This window comes from Suricata suricatta, chromosome 6 (genome assembly GCF_006229205.1).
Source record: "Suricata suricatta isolate VVHF042 chromosome 6, meerkat_22Aug2017_6uvM2_HiC, whole genome shotgun sequence".
NCBI classification, from domain to species: domain Eukaryota; kingdom Metazoa; phylum Chordata; class Mammalia; order Carnivora; family Herpestidae; genus Suricata; species Suricata suricatta.
Window position 1 is genome coordinate 69767034 of NC_043705.1, and position 18957 is coordinate 69785990.

Sequence of the window (18957 nt, forward strand, 5' to 3'; positions counted from 1 at the left end):
AATCTGTTACAGTAAATTATTTTGGTTGAAATACATGAGGCAAAGCCAGCCTTAGGCAGATATGAGTTGTAAGAGGGAAGAGTATGTTAATGCTCTTTCCTGATTAAGTGTGGATAGTCTTCTTGATCCTATACCAGCACTCAACAGGTGGTAGTTTCCCAGGGGCAGTTGCAACATAAAGGTCATATACTCTGTTACATTAAAATTTATTGGTCTGTCCTGTACTTTGAATCTTCTACTAATGCAAAACTTCATAACATCATGCATTGATCATTTAGATAATATTGGTCCTCTGATTTATGTAGATCTTCCACGAATATATTTCATCATTCAACAATTTCCCTGTCTTCTGCTACTTTCCTCCCCAAACCCTTTGTTAATATTACCACTGTTCTTATCAGAAAAGTCTTTAAGTTTGGGGAAGCTATAATATCAAACTGTTAGTGTATAGCAAATTACTCAAACATAGCAACTTAAAACAGTCAATTTTTACTAGCCCTCCAGTTTCTGTGGATCAGGAATCCAGAGTGGCTTAGCTGTGGGTGGTTCAGGTGCAGAGTCTTTCAAGAGGTTGCAGTCAAGCTGTGGGCTGGGCCGCAGTCATTTCAAGGCTAAAGAGAGAGATAAACTACTTCCAAACTCACTCATGTGCCATTTGGCAGGCTTCAAAAGATCCACTTCCAAGTTTACTCACATGGCTGCTTGCAAGCCTCAGGTCCTTGCCAAGTGAACCTCTCCATAGGCTGCTTGAGTGTTTTTGATGTGTAGCAGTTGGCTTTGCTTTACCAGGGCTACCTCACAACCTGGCAGCTCGTCCGAGATGAGTGGAGAGAGAGAGAGAGAGAGGAGAGAGAGAGAGAGAGAGAGAGAGAGAGAGAGAGAGAGAGAGAGAATATGAATATAAAAGTGCTCACCTAAAACAGAAACAGAAACATAGTCATTTTATAACCTAATCTCAATATGATACCTCATCACTTCTGCCATATTTTATTCAGTAGAAATGGCGGAGCCCACAATCCAGGGGTGGGAAGCTAAGCCCCTCCTCTTGAGGAGGACTGACTCCAAGAATACGGGGACATAGCTACATACCACCACAATTTGTCAAACTCACGGTGCAAGACCTAAGTTTCTCCAAATTCTAATTTTTGTTTTAAATTTACCATGGGCATTAAACACTGTCACTTGTTTGACAACCTTCTTTCATTTTTGAGAAAATACCTTGGCAAACACTCAATGCTATATAACCATTGTTTCTGTCAGTTGTTCTTTCAAGTGAAAATTATATTCCATGGAAAAAGTCACTAACTCAAGTCACAGGTCAGGACAAGTACACTATTAGTTTTTCCTTGAGGCAATCATGTATTTCAGTATGCAGGAGAAGGGCTTTATGCATACTTCCTGCTAACTTGCACACAATATTAAAATGACATATACCCAAGGGTCAATATTTAATAAAATTAATCATGTTTATGGCTTCATCCAGGATATTCTTAGGTAAAATTGCCTTTTTTTTTTTTTTTTTTTGGACAGATTGTACTGCTCAGGACTTCAAACTGGGAAAACCATTGCAGGAAGGGGTAAATCTGGGAAAGCTTCATGGGGAAAGGTGTGTGTTGAGATTAGCTGAGAATTACATTTCAACTGGCAGAGAGGAGGAAAGGTGGGAGAGGCAAATAAGCAAAACCAGTGGAGCTGGAATGAAATGGGCACGTTCTGTTCAAGAGGAAAGAGAGGGAAGGCTATTTGGGAGCAAGATGTGGAGGAGAAATGGGCACCTGTGGAGGGACCCAGCCTTTTATCTTTACAAAGTAGACTCCACCTGAAGGGACAGTGTGAGGGAGGAAGGCTGCCAGAAGCCCATGGGCTTCTCAGAATGGAAAACCAGATAGAAATGCAATAGAAGGGTCTGAGCGGGGTTCCATATGACACAGTCACCTTTGACTATTTATGGCTCCTGAGGACGCCAATGCTAGTCACAACCACACAGCTAAGTAAGAGCTTGCCACTCCGGCCCCCCAACTCCCAGCAAAACTCAACTAGGAAAGGAAAATTTTAAATGGAATGAGATTAGTGTTTGAATCATTACCCTAGACTGGACTCTAAGTATAAAACTTCCTTTATTACAATGAGAGCAAGCACAGAACTATAAATCTACTGGGGATTTCAAGATAGCGGAGGTTGAATGCAGGAATAGAGGAAGAGAGTGCAAGTTTGAAGGACAGCGGGAGAAAGGAGATTGTTACTTTCAGCTTGCACGGCATTGAATTCTCCTTTAATAAAGTGGTTATAATAACTATTAAACATTTATTTTTGCCAGGCTGAGGTTCAGGTGGGCATGTTTCAATGAATGGACAAGATGTGTATATATTTAGGAGAATGGCGTTTTCAGAGTGATTGGAGCCAGGCTAACCTGTGTTCATGTCTTAGCTCTACTACGTAAAAAATGGGGCACATTGTTAATCTCTCCTGGACTCTGCATTTCCTCAATTATAAAATGGAGATAAATAATGCCTATAGTAAAGTTAGATTTCTAATTCAATAATATCCTAATTTAAAAAACTGGACTAAAATGCCTCATGATGTTACTTTTACTGAACTAAAGTTAATGGAGTATGTTTAAAGGATCATTCAGTAGCTTTTTCATTTACACCTGTACTAATAGTTCCATCTCATAACAAGATTCTCTCAAGGGAGAAATTAAGAACACAAAGTACTTGCTTTTAGTCAACAGAGCTGACTCTCTACCAGAGAGAAAAAGGAAACAAACAAACAAACAAAAAAACCCCTTCCCTGTAAGAAATATTAAACATAATGCAATAAAACCCAGGTATTTAAAAACAATTATGGCAAAAACAAAACATTTATGGCAGAGAAGCTAGCCTGATTTGGGGCTCTAGATATATTTTGTTCTCATATTTAAGAATAGTATATATTTTGGAAATATTGTTTAAGGGATGGAATACTACATAGAGACCATTTGCTTACAGATGCTTAGAGGCATTAAATGATTTTCCCTTATCACCCAGCTGCTGAGGGGCAGAAGTGGGATAAGAACCAAGACTTTCTGACTCAAAAATGTACTGCCTTTGGGCATATTCTGCACTACTATCTATAAATCACTCCCATATCTTTATTTAAATAGAGCAGAACCTCTAGTGAGGAGCAGTCAGGACTTTGATATATTGCATTTACTTCATTTATTTCTTTAAAAGTTGCAGTGAAGGGGCGCCTGGGTGGCTCAGTTTGTTAAGCATGTGGCTTTGGTCAGGTCATGATCTCACAGTTCATGGGTTCAAGCCCTGCGTCAAGCTCTGTGCTGACAGCTAGCTCAGAGCGGGAGCCTGTCTTCCAATTATTTGCCTCCCTCTCTCTCTGACCCTCCGCTGCTCATGCTGTCTCTCTCAAAAGTAAATAAAACATTAAAAAAAAAATTTAAAGTTGCAGTGAAGCACCATTAGATTTAAATCAGGTGACATTTTTATTCATTGAGATTAAGCTATATGTTCAAATGTTGCTTTCTATTCTTTTGGAAAAGGAAAAATTAAAATTAAGTATAAATAGGGGAAAACAGCATTCTTTACGTATATAACAAAGGCCTAAATTCCTCACTTCATATGGAATTCATAAATATGTAAACATGCCAAAGGGAAAAGTGTTACCAAAGACAGCTATAAAGGATCCCTCCATTTATTTAACAGATATTTTCTTAATGCTTTCCATGTACACTGTACTCTGCTGTGGTTTAGGAATAGTATTAACAAGTATTTGTTGACTTCATGTCATATTGCTAAAAAGTGGTTTACTGAGAGTAATCCCATTTTGTAAAAATATGTATGTATAGATACATAAAAATATCTGGAAGGATTAAAGTGGTTATCAATGGTGGTCAGGTTTGTTTATTTGAAACTTACGCAATAATGAACATGGATTTCTTCTGTAATAAAGTTTTGTTAGAATACCTAAAACTAACAGACATAAAATTATTCAATTATTTCACCTATTGTCAACATTTTTTTGGTAATAAAAATATTTTTTTCTCTTCTTATCCAATGGAAGATGGGCTCCAACAGAAATTGAGTCTTTCCTTTCTTTTATACGACTAAAATCCCACCTTCTGTATCCTGCCCCCAGGAGAGCACAGATACATAAACACTCACAGACATGCACACAGAAACACAAACACATGGACACAAGACAGTCTGTCACACAGCAGATACACATAAACACACCACAAAGACATACACAGAGATACAGTCTTACTAAAGCTTATTTTGGTATAAGCGAAAAAGTTTGGCAGAGATCCGGATGTTTTAGTCTTGGAAATAGCATTCATTATTCTCTAAATTGCTCAGTTCCTTTTTTTTTATTTGTGACCCCTGAATGCAATATTTTTCATGCTTGCATATTATAAAATGTATAAATTCTTTTAATGGAAAGACAGCCTATTTAAAGCAGAAATTAATTTTCTTTTGTGAAATTATATTAAAGAAATTTACTTCACAAACATTATTACCGGCAGACCTTTAAAGAGTTTAAAGAACTTAAAGAGCTTACTTTTATTTATCTTTATTATTTTTTTATTTTTTGAGAGAGTGGGTGCATGTGTGGATGCATGAGTGGGGGAGGGCAGAGGGAGAGGGAGAGAGATGTATGTAAAGAATATTCATAGCAGTATTGTTTATGATAGCCCCAAACTGGAAACAATGTGTATATTCATTAACCCTGGAATGGATATATAAATATTGATACATTCATGTGTTCAAACTCTATACAGTACTGAAAATAAATGAACTCTTGTCATATGTAACAATATGGGTGGAACTTCTATAAATACCACTGAACAAAGGAAGCATGACACAACAGAATATACACACCATGACTTTACTTACATCAAGTTCTAAAGCAGGCAACTCTATTTCCTAGGATTGCACACTTGGGTCGTGTATTGATATTCTCAAGCTAGGTAACTGAAGGTGTGAGCAGGGTTTGGAGTGGCACAGTGCCAATAACAGCAGGAGACATAACTAGATGGGAAGGGGTGAGCAGAGTGAACCCAGAGGGAGAAAGTTACGTGAAGAGTTAAAGTTAAGTCCCATAGGAACAGTGACCTTTGGTTGTTGTGATGGTTAATTTTGTATTCCAACTTGACTGGGCCATGGTGTCCAAATAGTTGTCAAACTTATTCTAGTTTTCTGTGAAGGTGTTTTAAAATATGTAATTAATATTTGTTATACACATTGTTTACTTGAGTCTAAGTAACACGCAATGTTACATTAGTTTCAGGTATACAACACAGTGATTCAGCTTCTCTGTATGTTACGCTCACCACAAGGGTAGTTACCATCTGTCACCATACAGCACTATTACAATATCATTGACTATATGCCCTATGCTGTGCCTTTTACTCCTTATTCATTTTAGGCTAACGTTTATATCAGTGAATTTTGAGTAAAGCAGATTACCCTCCATGATATGGGTAGGCCTTATCCAATCAATTGAAGGCCTTAATAGAACAGACTGACTTTCCTCAAGCAAGAAGGAATTCTGCCAACAGTCTTTGGACCCGAACTGCAACTCTTCCCCAGGTCTCCAGCCTGCTGACCTACCACACTGATTTTCAATTCACCAAACCTCCACAATTCATGAGCCAATTCTTTAAAATAAATTGCTCTCTCTCTCCTCTCCCATATACATATGTATGACATATATACCAGTCCAGTATATAGCAGTATTATATATAAACACACACACACACACACACACACACACACACACACACACACACACACACACCCTGTTAATTCTGTTTCTCTGCCTAACACTGGTGAACACAGTTAGTAATAAAACCAACCCAGCCAGCCCTTGGGGAGACTCTCTAGGAGAGGAGGCAGGCGATGAAATTATCCTGTTTCATTCCACTCCATCTGATCTCCCTGTTGATAAGTGCAAGTGGAAGCCAGAGGCCAAAGGAGCCTGTTGATACAGTTCACACAAGTTAGCTTCCCATTACATAGAGCAGGGTGGAGAAGAGAGAAGATTGGGCCTGAGCAGGCAAAGAAAGAGTTAAAGTTTATAAGGAAAAGCTGGGAAACTGTTACCAGAAACCTCAGAATGGTGGTCACTTGTAGAAGGGTGAGAAAGTCTCTAGAAGGGATGCATAGGTTGGGGTGTTTCCTCGTCTGAATGATGGTTAAATAGGTATTTGTTTTATAATTATTCATTAAAACATGTGCTTTTGTATATTTCATAATTTACAATAATAAGAACACATATAATACTTGAGTTTTAAGTCCTAACCATTTTCCAGGGGAGCAAGTTTGTAGCACTTAAAATGGTCTGTTTAAAGCACTAGAAATTTGCTATAGACAAGCATAGAGGTCCTGACAAGTGAAATAATTAAATAACTTGGGACTAAAAGATATTTTTTCTTTCTTTCTTTCTTTCTTTCTTTCTTTCTTTCTTTCTTTCTTTCTTTCTTCCTTCCTTCCTTCCTTCCTTCCTTCCTTCCTTCCTTCCTTCCTTCCTTCCTTTTAAAAGATATTGTCTTTAAAAACTAAAACTAAAAAACAAAGTTGCTTCCAACCAAATGGGGAAGAAAAAATAGTAGCTAGAGACTCAGACATGTTTAAATACTGACAGTATTGAATTGTAGAGAGGTAAATATTGAAGACACCAGAGAAGAAAGGGGAAACAGATGGAGGGCAGTTCCTCCAGTGCTGAAAGGGGAAGCACACAGAGCACTACCAGAGGCATCAGCCTTAAATAAGTTTATGGATATTTATTGCACGGAGTCTGTGAATTTGTAGCACCATCAATCTGTATGGTGACTTTCTATAGTAAGATTTTAGCAATCCAAAAAATGGGTATAGAAAAAAATCGGACAGCTGGATTGATCCAGGGTTGGAGTTTTGGACTGGAAGACTATAGAACAAGGGATGTGAGGCTAAATACACAGAGATGCACCATGGGATCTCAAATGTATAGGGTGGGAAATGAAGATAGAAGAGGGATAGCAGAGAAGGAGAACATGGAGGGGTCAAGGGTTTGGATGTTGTATGAGAACATGAGCAGGGAGTAATTGAGTGATGGAAATGGAAGGATGAAGGTTGTGTGTCTAGGCTGTGGAAAATCTGAATACATTATTGTAGATATGGAACAGTTGTGGGCAGTGATAATGCCTAGGGACTGGCCACTGAAAAGGAGGGATGAAGTGGAGGGGAGATGAGGGTCACCAAAGAAGAGGCTAAGAAGTTGAAAGAGTAACTCATGTGGACATCAACATCATGGAGGATCATAGACATATTTGGAGCAGAGAGAAAAAGTGAGCAATGTATGAGGTGAGGTTGGGGGTTGACTGGGAGGCTGCTAAATGACAGCAAGTGGAAAGATAGAAGAAAGCATGGTAAATGGCTCTTTGGATCAGAACAGTTCTTCAGGAGGATAGAGGAATAATGGTCTAGTTCTCCCTTCTACCCCAGCTGGAATTCCAGAAGGTAAACTAGAAAAGCTTTGCAGGAAAAAGTGCATGGGCAAATCTAATTTACCAGCATATCTTATAGCTGGGCCTATATCAAGGGAGATATAAGGTTAAAGTGGCTATAAAATTCAAGAAAAATTCACTCTAGAAATGCCCTAATATTGATTAGCGTGTGGTATTGATAGCCTCAATTGGCAAGGTTGGCTCTGAAAGATTCCAAGTTTTAGAAGTTTAGAAGATTCCAAGTTTTCCCTGATATGAGAATCTAGAAGTAAAGAACACATGTGCATTTAACACAGTTGTTTGGATTCTAGTTCCGCGAGTTATTATATTCCTTTGAAGCTCTAGGTTAAGAACCATATTTAGAAGATAGCTTTGTAAATGTGGCTGTTGGATGATCTTTGCAGCTAATTCCATCGTGCAGATAGATATCAGTCTCTCTTAAGGCTGAATCTGCCAATCAGAAGACAGAACTGTAGAAAATTGACCAAGTTTTTAAAAAATATTTTTTAATGTTTTTATTTATTTTTTAGAGAGAGAGAGAGAGAGACAGCATGAGCAGGGGAGGGAGGCACAAAATCGGAAGACAGGCTCCAGCTCTGAGCTAGTTATCAGCACAGAGCCCAACACAGGGCTTGAACCCACGAATTGTAACATCATGACCTGAGCCGAAGTCAGCCGCTCAACTGACTGAGCCACCCAGGTGCCCCTAGATTGACCAAGTTTTAAATAGACACACATTTCCACTTGCTGGCTTAATTCCAATTAAACTGTTTACTTATATATGCAAAATATCCTTGGGATCAAAGTGACCTATATCTTAGGTGCTTAAAAAAATGTTTGCTGAGAGGCTCCTAGGTGGTTCAGTCAGTTGAACATCTGACTTGATTTTGGATCCATCTTGATTCCAGGATTCTGGGATCGAGCCCAGTGTCAGGCTCCACATTGGGAATAGAGCTAGCTTAAGATTCTCTCTCTCTCTCTGTCTCTCTCTCTCTCTCTCTCTCTCTCTGTCCCTCTCCCTTGCTTGTGCTCTCATTCTCTCTCTCTTAAAAAACAAAACAAAACATTTGTTGAATTGAAAGGATAATAGTGGGCTTCCCATGTACACTTCCCTACAGGCAAAAGAAGGTGTTGGCCACATAAATTTCTAGGCCCTTTGGTAGTTACCCTTCTCATTATAAATGAGCAAATTGGTGTGCTAGTTTTTACACTGGCTTCTTGTGCACTGAGTTAGCACAAACTCATCCATTGAGTATGATCAGCTCTGGGTGCCCTGACAAAATTAAGTTTCTGGACTTGCAAAACTGAGGAATGAGCCCTGGAAAATGTGACTTGACTGAGGCAATGTCATCTTGAGGCCAGCCTGAGTGACCCAGCTGGACTCTCCCTGTGACACTTTTAACTGGGTTGTTTAGAACAGCAACTGTATTTAAATCATTTTTAGCTCCTGCAATAAAAAGCTTTGAGACCATGACCGAGTTGTAAGCAAAATATTGTGGTAATCACAGTTAATGCAAGATGACGAAGTAATGTATTAGAAATCAGAATGAGTTAATGAAGTGCAGTGGCTGAACGTGTCTCCTAATTCTAGAGTCTAGTGTGGGGAGTTAGTAACTGTGTATATAATTTGTGACTGTTCATGAGTAGTGACCTAGTAACAGACTGTCCCATTTAAGGCTACAGTCAATGAGTAAATGCTTGTAACAAAACAAAGCAAAGTAAACTCTGCTTTTTTCTTTGGATCTGGTTTGTTTTGTTTGTATTCTACTTCATTGCTTCGCGTGTTATGGAGAGTTGCACATTTCTGAGTGTCTCATTCTTCTTGTTCACAGAATCATAAACTTTTCCCACTACTCTGAAGAGTTGGACATAATCACCAGTAAAAACAGTATTTTTTTCTGACATGGCAACCATTCCAATAACAATTACTGATTACCCTTTTGTTTCTGTTCATGTATAAAAAGGTAGTTTCTAACTAACCAGTTCAATAAAACGTCATGTCTTGCTAGATTTCAGTAGAAAGAAAAGAGTTTTCTTGCCTCAGAATTTCATAAGTTCTTATGATTTGCCAATTTGGTAGTAACCAAAAGTATGTGGGGGAGGGAGGAAGTCACAGTACAAATATGCACACTTTTAAGTTTTACCTGCTGGTAAGTAATTTAATCCTTATTTTTATATTAAATCAGCAAGAATATACTATGGTTGAAAGACAAAACTTGAGAACTTAAAGCCCCAGGCTTGTAGGGGGGGACCTTATGCTGCAGCCTGGGTGGAGATTTAGGTTTGGGCCTGGTGGGGGGTGGTGTTCAAGTTCCTCTCTTTTGGGGGATATTTCAGTGGAAACTTTGAGAAGCTGCAATTGCCACTGGGATTAGTCTTTGCTTTGTTTCTCCCACTTACCACTTCACTGAGAAAAGTCTAGATGCTTTTGAATGAAAATCCTGAATCTTTTAATGTAGATTGAATTGCCCTTGTCCCACCCTGGTCCTAAAACTGGAAGGAGCTTGTAACACCAGAACATCTTGAGGAAGAACACTGGACAAGTCCCTTCCTTAGGAGGAACAGTATGGGCCCTGTACTGGGCGTAGGGGGCAGGGCAGTTACCAGTTGGGGATGGAGTTTGGATCTGGCTCCAGCAGGGAAATAAACTGGTAGTATAATCGGAAAGATGATAGTAACTTTGCAAGTCCAGATATTTTAATTTAAAGATGAGTGGGGAGAATATCAATAAAAAATAATACTGAAGTCTCAGGTTAAGATTTAAAACATTGAATCAGCTCTAAAGAGGACCATGAAGATTACTGTCAGTAAAAATATGCCCAGGGGATCTCTGGAGAACATGAGAATCAAGGCAAAAGGAAGAGAAAAAAATGTCCTTAAGATAAGCTGAAAATTCTAAATGACTCAGTTAGGTGATGTTAGAATGCCAAAGGACTATTCCCCAGGGATGCAACCTGTTACCTTCATATTTAATGGTACCAGCTGAGCTTTTCTTAGAAAAAAAAAAAGCCTCCAAGAAAACTTCACTGTAAAATAGAGTTTTTCCACTGCAGACAAGATTATAGAGTTGGATATGAAAAGTAAAAAGCAAGGTGAGAAAAATAAGGATCCGAAGTATTACATGAGGGCAGAAGATAGGTGAATTGGTTTGTCCTAGCCATTGAATGAAAAAGGAGGGGGCACCTGGGTGGCTCAGTCACTTATGTGTCCTACTCTTGATTTCAGTTCAAGTCATGAGCTCAGGGTTCCTGCGATGGAGCCCCTCATGAAGGCTCTGTACCACGGAGCCTGGTTGGGATTCTCTCTCTCCCTTTCTCACTGCCCCTTCCCCACTAACGCTTGTGCATGCTCTCTCTCTTTCTCAAAATAAACATAAAAAAGAAAAGAAAAAGGAGACCATTTTAAAGCAGTCTTGTAAAATGCCCAGTTGGGGTAATGCCCAGTGGATGGTCATAGCACAGATGTATAGCAGAGATGGCAAGTATAAGGAGTGTAGGAAAGGGGGAGGACTTATGGGGAATCTACCATTGTAAATGGCACAACTTTTAGTACAGGTAACACTAGAGCCAGATTTAGTAAGATTGAAAAAAATCTGTCTTTTAATGTATTTGAGAGTTTCAAAAAGGTCTATCAGCAGAGTATTAAGCCATTTACATTTAATATTTCATTAGATCTGATATTTATATTACATTTCTGTATAGCTACAAATGGAAATATTCACAAATACGTGTAAATCAATGATACAGTCAATAATGTTAGATAATGATACTTGTGTATGTATTTTTCAAGGACTAAATGACAGAGCAGGCATACTGAGGCTGAACAACCTGATTTCTTTGAAGTTCAGTCCTTTGAAAAATGCTGGTAGAAACAAGCAGTCCTGGTTCAAGGAACATATACACTGGTATTTTTAAGTAACATTTTAACTGGAAAACAGAATGATTGTTAGAAAAACACAATTGCGCACAATGATAGAGGTGGCTGGCTAATATAAATTCAAACAAACAAATGCACATTTTAGACCTTTTCTGAAAGAGTATAGGGTAGTTAGATTCTAGATTTCCACCTTGGCTTCTCCAAACAGAATTGACAGTTTTGCAACCTTGCAGTTTAGAAGAAATTTACTGGGAAGAATTACCCAGGTAATAAAATGAATAAAGCCAACTTTTCTTAGGAATGACGGTATGGTTACTGACCCTGGCATGTGACCCTGCTTAGGTTACTCTGTGGGAAGTACATGCAAGCTCCTGTTGTTGTAAAAACAAAACAAAAAAGCTAATCTTGAATTTTATGATTTTTGTGTAAATTTGCAAGCTTTATCTCTCATTAGATAAGTTAAGACAATATAAATACATTTTTCACCAGGCTGATTTCTAGGCATGTAGGTCTGCAGTTTATCTCTGTTGCCTCCTCCTACGGCCTGCTCCCTCCCGCCTCCCTCACCCGGCAGCCAGCCCTGATGCCCTATTCAGCCACACAGGACTCCACTATGGCGTTTTTCTAAGCCTGCTCTCTAGAGCACAGTCCCTGGCTACCAGATCTGCAGTCTCCAACCTTTTTTTGACTGAGTACCTGATAGGAGAGAATGTTGAACACATTCTCAACATCTTTATAAATTACATGCATATATTCCTGTTAATATATAATGGATACAATAAAACATACGGAAACAGAAACCTTTCAGTAGATGAAAGAAGATGAAGCAAATTATATTTTAAATAATTTTGAACTGTATTAATAATAATACAAAATGCATTTTCTCTAAAATGTTACTGTTAAAGCTTTTTAGAGAGAACAATAATGCAGTACTTGTCTTAACTCCTAGTTTAACACTTTGTGATACAGCAACGCGGATGTCTGCTTTTACATTCAGTTTATTTAAAGTTTCTCTGTAAAGAGCTCACAAAGATAAATGGATTTAAATGGAAGAACTGTTTCCTTAGCTGAGTTACTAAGTCATCATACTTATTTTTCAGCCCCACTTTTAATGTAAAGATTCTTGTTAGTATCTAATGAATACATTTCCAACTTGCCTAATGTTACTCATTTTGTTTCTATACTCTAATCAGAAGATGTTGTAAATGTTTATATTTTTAACAAATGACTTCAAAACCCATCAAAATCTTATTTGGAAAATGTTTAGCTGGGTTAAAATAATCCTATAATAGATGTGTTTTTATAGGTTACATGCAATGTTTTCCATGACAAAAATTACATGATGAAGGAAGTATTTTCAAATATCAACATAGTGTAATGGCTAAGGGCATAGACTCTGGAGCCTGTCTACTAAGTTGGAATCCCGACTGATTGTATAGCTGTGGGCAAGTAACTTAGCCTTTCTGTGCCTCAATTTTCTCTCCTATGAATTAGAATAGTAATATACCTACTCAACAGGGTGAATATTAAATGATTATAATTAGTAAATAAGTCAATATTAGTAAAGAACTTAATGTAATATCTGACATATAGTAAGTATACTTAAGCATATAAAGGATTAAGGGGAGAATTCTCATGTCCTGAGGTTAAGAGTGTAATAATTAAAATGATTTTTAAAGTCAGTTGGGTATTATCTACCAAAGTTTGACATACACATACCCTGTGACCTAGCATACTGCTATTTTTAATAAGAGTGGTCCTTGCTTTGTTTGTCATAGCTAAAAACTACAAACAACCCATGTCTGCACCTACAATGCGGTGGAAAAGTAAATGGTTGTGTATATATCAGTTGGATGTTATTCAGCAATAAAACGAAATTAAAGGAACAAAACACAGCTACATTGACATGAATGAATCTGACAGATGATGATGATCATAAGAACCACGATGCAAAAGAGTATATACAGTGCGATGCCACTTACAAAAAGTCCAGAACGAAGCAAAACTAAAATGTTTGCTTAGGAATGCACATGTAGTAAAGGTATACGGAAAAATAAATAATCATCACAAAAGTCAGGTGGGGCGAGGGGCACCAGGTGTGTGTGTGTGTGCGAGTGCGAGTGCGCATGTACATGCACATGTGCGTGTGTACACATGCCTGTTCCCTTGCATGGATGCTGATAATACCCTATTTTCTGACTTGGGAGATGTTTAGGAATGTTTATGTCATAATTATTTATGATAAGTTTTATGCAATTTTCTGTGTATAGGTTTGTAATTCACAATGAAGAAAAAGATTTTTTAAACTCTCTACAAGTCTCAGTTGCACAAACTTAACTGCATTGTTAACATCTTATAGCGCTATGTATTCCGGCCCCAACTTCTTTGCAGGAATAAATTCCTATAACATGTACCAAGAATGAATTTCACATGGCTGCTCTCAAGTAACCTTAGGTTGGAATCCTCCCTTTCATTTTTTTAAAAGTTCTGCGTCAAAACAATGAATCCATTGGTGATGACACTTACTCAAGTTTTGTATAAAACAGTTTTTATTTTTACAAATTAAATTATTATTTAAAATATCATTCCATGGTGTAGTTAAAAAAGAATATCTTCTCTACTATAGTTTTACTTTAGTGGCTCACACACAAAAAAATGTCATTTTAAAATGTATTTCATTATTGAAACACAGTGTAGTAAATACCACACTGAAACAAAATCTATCATAACAGAATCTAACCACCATAACGTGAGACATATTAAAAACATCTGTGCTTTCAGTTTAACTTTATGGTAAACTTCCCACATTGTGTAACTTGTTCTAATACTTGTGTCCTTGGGTCTTTAGCAATGTTTCATATGCATATTCTCAAGGTATTCGCTGTCAAAGAAATGAAGTTGTTTTTTTCCCATTTGTGTTCCATGTATAATTTCAGACATTTTCATCTTGGCAAGAAGAAAACTATTTTCCCTATTGTATGTTGTCTTTTGACTTTTATTGTTATGAAAGCTCAGAAGAAGCTTTTAGCATTTATAATGTATAAATTTTCTTTAAAGTATTGGCCTGAATAGTACATTACTAAATATGCTGAAGAATGCTGAGTTTTGCCTTCATGTTTGAATGCCTAGTTTTTAAGTGGCTAGTGGTAATGAGTTCAGAATATCATCATCTATTAACTATGATACACACAGGGTGAAGTCAGTTAGCAAAAGTAGATGTAAACTCATACTTAAAGCAAATGTTCTTCATTATTTCAATGATCATGGCCAACTTGTCAGATCTGATTAAGTCATTCATTTTTTACTTTGCAATGTGGCTTCTAAAGGACATCAGAAATGTCAACTCAGCCAACTTTTTGTTGCTTATTTTTGCATTAGTAACACTATCTCCTTTGGTCCATGATGTAACAGTTTACTTAACTATCCTATGTACATCCAATTAGATACAAAAACTGCAACAAGTGGCTATATGTTGAAAGAGAACAACGGAGAGTTCTGTACCACGTGCTGCTGTGCTCCCACCTTCTCTCCAGAGCACCCCAGGTGCCTGTCCACTTATGAACCATGTGGGGGTGCTGATGCCAGTCCTCACATTCAATATTAGTAAAGCTTATTTCTTTCCCTCTATTTTGATAAAAAAATAATAAATGTGTTGGTACATAGAAGTTCAAATACTTCATTCTAAAATTTCAGGTTCAGGTTCATCTTCTGCACCCCACTTTAGAGACCCTTGTCTTATGTAGTCTTAATATTTTGGGTTTTTTTTTGGTATAGAAATACCCTCTTTTTACTGAAAAAAGCTTGAAACTCTTAATACATTTTTTCTGGAGCTCCTGGGTGGCTCAGTTGGTTGAGTGTCCGACTCTTGGTTTTGGCTCAGGTCATGATCTGTGCACGCGCGCGCTCTCTCTCTCTCTCTCTCTCCCACCCAAAATAAATAAATAAACTTAAAAAAATAAAACATAAAATTAAATGGCAATAACACTGCTCTGATTGACTTTGAGATGGGAGAAGATGGTGCTCAGACCTCCCTAGGCATCTTACTCCCCCACCTCCTCAGGTGGAAAACTAGTTTCCTTGAAACACAGTTGGAAAAATCTTAATGCCAAGCCTAATTCTTCAGACCTACTCTTGGTAACACTTGCTTCCTCTCTAGTCATTAGGGAATCAGCATATTTTTCAAAGGCTGGTATATTAATATTCATGATCTGGGGACCAGTAATAGCTCACTGAGTTATCTCATACATACTTTAACGCTCATATGTGGCTACATTCTATCTGGAGATAAGAACATCTATTGGAATGAATATAAAATGGTGGCATTTCCGCTGCAAAAATAGGGAAACATTGTTTGGGCTGAAGGTGCTTGCTTGTGTGTTCCCCATGACTTTGAGACCCCTGATGATAATCCAATTTGTTATACCCCGGTAAAAGTAATTCTTTTAATTAAATGTTACTGAGGGAAACTACATACATATATAAACTAAATAAAAATTGTAAATAAAAGAAAAATCATTATAAAAAGTAGCCTTAAGATAATTATGAAGAGAATCTTTAAGACATCAAGAAATAGACCATCTGTGATCTTGTCTTAGGCAAGATCATTATCACTAGCTGCTATAATAATTGACCCCAAAATGTCTGACTTAACTCAATAAAGATCTATTTTCTCACTCATGTCTCAGTACAATGCACGCTGTGAGGCAGCTCTGCTCTAATCCGTCATTCAGGAGCCCAATCGTCCTCCATGCAGCAGACCAACACATTTTCAAACACATGGCTTCAACATTTCCCTAGCTTCAGACAGTTAGTAGAGAGAGGGATAAAAGACACTGGAGAGGGCACACTTTTCTTGACTGCTCAGCAGGTATTATATTCCACTACCCAGAATTAATCATATGGCTGTATCTACATATAAAAGCTTTGGGAAATGTAGTTTATCTATGGATCCTGGAAGAGAAGATGGGTTTGGTGAGCATCTAGCTGAGCTCTCTGGTATATACAGAGAAATTCCTAATGTATAATTAAGTACTCCTGGTCTGGCTTTTAAATCTTTTGGGAAGCTTGTACCTCTCTTTTTTGCCTTCTGTACGAAAGGAATCTGCATACCAGCACTAATTTCAGCTCCTGCTGCTTCCTGAACAAGCCAAGATCTTCCATGTCTCTACACCTTTACATGTGATTTGCATATGATGTCTATCTATTCTTTCTAAAACTCATTCCTTTCCCTCCTCCCTCCTCTTCAGATCTAGGAATTCCTCCTCATCTGTTAGCACCCAAGTCACTGTTTACTTCCTCTATAAACTTCTCTCTGGTGACACAGGCACAGATCTCTTCTTAACGTTCACTGAACTTTAACTTTGTACTTTGTACCTACCTCTGCTGCTGAATGCATAAGCTTGTATTATAATTATTTAAGCAACTAGTATGTATTCAAATGATTGGATGCATTAATATTCACCATGTAGTGACCAGTGATTAAAGACTTAGTTTCTCAAGGGTAACACCTGAGTCTCATTTAGTATCTTCCATGCTGCCTAACACAGCTGGTTCACATACTCAGTAATGGAGGAGAAAAGGCATGCTTCTTACTGCCACTTCCCAATACCCACCCCCCTTTTTTGTATTGTGACAAAACATGAAAATATAACATGAAATTTACTATCTTCAACATGTTTAAGTGTACATTCCAGTAGTGTTAACCATATGCACATTGTTTGCTACAGATCTCTAGAGCTTTTTCATCTTGCAAAACCAAAACCCTCTTTGTTGAACAACTGTTTCCTCCTACCCTCAGACCCCGGTAACCACCATTCTACTTTCTGTTTCTAAGTGTTTGACTACCTTAGATACCTGATAAAAACAGAATAATGCAGTTGTTGTCTTTCTGAGACTGGCTTATTTCACTTAGCATAATGGCCTCAAGATTAATTCATGTTGTAACGTATGACAGGACTTCCTTCCTTTTCAATTCCAAATACTATTTCATTGCAGGTACATACCACATTTTCTTTCTCCATTCATCCATTCTGGTGTCTTTGTCTTTGACCTGTGTCTACTTGAGGGGATTGACAAGAAAATATATTTTCTACTGACCCAAGAGAAAAGGTGATCCTGTACTCTTAGACATTTCAGGGTGGTTTAGGTTTTAGAGACCAAGAAATTATGCTTAGTGCAAGGGAAACTAGATTAAAAAAAAAAATCAGTGATGGGGCACCTGGGTGGCTCAGTCTGTTAAGCGTCTGACTCTGGCTCTGGTCATGATCTGGCCGTCTGTGAGTTCCTGCCCGGCATTAAGCTCTGTGCTGACAGCTCAGAGATTCTGCTTCACATTCTGTGTCTCCCTCTCTCTGCCCCTCACCTGCTCACATTCTGTCTCTTTCTCTCTCTCTCAAAAATGAATAAACATTTAAAAATTTGAAAAAAAAATATCAGCGACTACATGAGTAATGCCTCTTGCTATACCCTATGAGCTTGAGAAACTATATTATACTGCTTCCAACTGAGCAACAAGAGTCCATAATCAAAAGCTGTTCACATTCCAAAGGCCTCTTTTCCTAGTCTTTTCACTGCGTACTCAGTACCTCATTCCCGCTTCAGTACCTCATACCCTCAAAATAGCTCTTGAGAAAAGAAATTTTAAAGTAGGGCAAAATGAATAAATAAGGAAAGGAATAAATAAGAACTCTTTAAACACAGAGCACTTGTGAGAATTTTCATGTTTATGGAGAAGCTGAGTCCCACAGTAACCTCTGGCCCTTCTTCTTGGTATTAGTGGACTCCGGTGTTCATTTCCATTAAGATAGTTTGAGATCCTTTAGAGACAGTCATAACCTTTACTTCAGATAGTTATCATGAAGGAATCTGAAGTATCCTTGCATTATTAGCACGATCGTTATTTTTTTCAGTTGGTCTAAGGAGCTATTATTAAATATGTAGCCATAATGTGTACTTAAAATCTCCGTGTGAACTAGCATTTAGCTTACAGGTATGTTAAACACCTCACACGTAACTTCTCCTTAGAATTATCACAATAAGAACCCCAGCACTTAAAAAAAAAAAAAGGCTGCAGTTTCTGGTAAACTATGCCAAATATATCTTGAAATAGTAAATAATCCCTCAAAAGCGATATTAGCAAATTAATTGGTTTGTGAACAAAGAACTCTTTCTGCCCCAGCATGAATGTTGCCTTTATTTTTTTCTCACAAGTATGATTTTAGAAAACAGCTGTAGTGCATGTTGACCAATGACAAAGCGGGAGACGCGGTAAAACACTTTCGGTCACGGCCAAGAGGGGAAAAACATTGGGCTGCTGGAGCGGCCAGCTGGCTTGAATGCCGAGCTTTCCCTAGCCTCTTTCCCCCCAGTCTTTAGGGAGCGGGGGCCTCACCGCCCCACCCCCCTTCCCTGGCTCTGGTTACAGCCTTTCGAGTTGAGCAAACTTGCTGCAGGCGGATTGGCGATCTGGAGCTCTCCGGCTTGGGCGTTGTATTTATTAATTTATATTCCGCGGGGCCCTCGCGCGGGCCGCTCCTTTGTGTCCGGCACCCGCCGCCGGAGCCCGGGGCCCCGGCGGGGAGCGCGCCCCCCACGGCAGCTCG